Here is a 1792-nt window from a genome sequence, read left to right on the forward strand (position 1 = left end):
CAGACCAGGCCCAGCTGTCACACCTCAGGAGGAGCTGAGAGCACAGCTGTGGCCCCTCCGGGGACAGGCCCTCCTGCCCCTCCCTGCCTGGCGGGGGAGGCAGCTGCGGTCACCAGGGAGCTCCCCTCACCACGTGGCCTCTGGGCCAGGCAGCGGGGACAGCTGTGCCCACAGACCTGGCGGCTTCAGGACTTGTCTGCCCTGCCTGCAGAGGCGGCCTGGGCAGGACCCTCCTTACAGGTGAGGCTGGCAGGAGTGGGGTCCCCCTAACGGGAAACCGAAAGTTGGATGCTGTTCTCACCTCCGGGGACGGGGAGCTCACCCCCTACCATGCACTCCCTCCCTCTAAAGCAGCGGTTCTCAACCTGTGGGTCGCGACCCCTTTGGGGGTCGAACGACCCTTTCACAGGGGTCGCCTAAGACCATCAGAAAACACATATATAATTACATATTGTTTTTGTGATGAATCACTATGTGATTAATTATGTCCAATTTGTAACAATGAAAATACATCACACACATCAGATAGTTACATGACGATTCATAACAGTAGCAACATGACAGTTATGAAGTAGCAACGAAAATAACTTTATGGTCGGGGGTCGCCACAGCCTGAGGAGCTGTGTTAAAGGGTCGCGGCATCAGGAAGATTGAGAACCAATGAATCTAAAGGGACGAAGCCACCTGCTCAGCCTGGACGGCCGGGTCCCCAGGCCTGGCTCCACCCCCTGGGGACAGCCCTGCAGACTGGCTCCTGCTTGGCCTGAAACCGCCCCCCGCCCCCTGGCCTGTCCCCCCAGACACACGCCTAACCCCGTCCTGAAACAGGTAAGTGTGGCCTCCACACACACTGTGTCCATGGGCCTTGAACCATGCAACCATTAGACGCCTGCTGTGTGCCACACTGCAGTGGGGGAGGGGCCGGGCAGCGGAGACAGGCCTCACCCCTCAGTCTCCCCGATCCTCCTCTGGGCACCCTCAAAAGTCAGGGACCGAGCCCACCTCCAGGTCCGGACCCAGGCCACTGGCCAGGAGAGGGACTCCCCGGGGCTGGCTGCATGGCGCCCTGCACCCACAGGCGGCACCCACAGGCGCGCCCCAGCCATCTGCACCCCTCCCGAGCCTTTCCCAGCGTGAACTTCCACCTGGAACAGAGTGCCCTCTGATGGGAGGCGCGCAGTCTATTTAAGGCGGGAACTCCCAGGTCCCGGAATGGAATGGGGGTGACGTGTGTGCAATTAGGTGCGGGGTGAGGTGTGTGCAATTAGGTCGACAGCCCATCAGCACCTCCACAAAGCGCCCCCCCGCTGCTATGAGGGGGCGGGGCTGGGGGCAGACAGGCAGCCTGGGTGGTTGCAGTTGCAGGAAGGCAGCCACCTGCCCACCTCAGTCCACTACCCAGCACCCCGCCTCCCGCCTGCTCCCTCATGACCTGTCTGGCCTGCAGCCCCGAGCAGGGGGCTGGCTGGGAGCGGGTGGGAGGGCAGGGCCTGGTCAGCGGTGAGTGGGTCTGGGACACTTACTGCACCGACAGCTGACCTGTGAGGGGTGGGGACAGGGAGACGCCTCAGACCCAGACCCCGAATCGACACCCCCAGTGATTTTGAATTATCTTCCCCCCTCTTCCAAGAACAAGTTTCTTTTTCTTTCACCTTTCCCTGCACTCTTATCTGGTTGATTTTTATCTCCCTGGTTAGGGCTTGTGATGCTGTAATTCGCCAAAGAATATGGAGTAGAATGGGCATTTATTTAAAGAAAATAGGTTAAAGATTAACAATGCACTAGCCAGGGG

General features: G+C 59.8%; 1 long non-coding RNA gene across 1 annotated transcript in view; it reads right to left on the minus strand.

Moving 5' to 3' along the window:
- Positions 1–182, minus strand: part of LOC107183822 — a 9124-nt gene extending 8942 nt beyond the window's left edge. The window contains exon 1 of the long non-coding RNA XR_001514623.1: positions 173–182. This is a non-coding gene — a long non-coding RNA (uncharacterized LOC107183822). The remainder of the gene's footprint in view (positions 1–172) is intronic.
- Positions 183–1792: the final 1610 nt, after the last annotated feature.

Source organism: Myotis davidii, unplaced genomic scaffold (assembly GCF_000327345.1).
Source record: "Myotis davidii unplaced genomic scaffold, ASM32734v1 scaffold472, whole genome shotgun sequence".
Lineage (NCBI taxonomy): Eukaryota > Metazoa > Chordata > Mammalia > Chiroptera > Vespertilionidae > Myotis > Myotis davidii.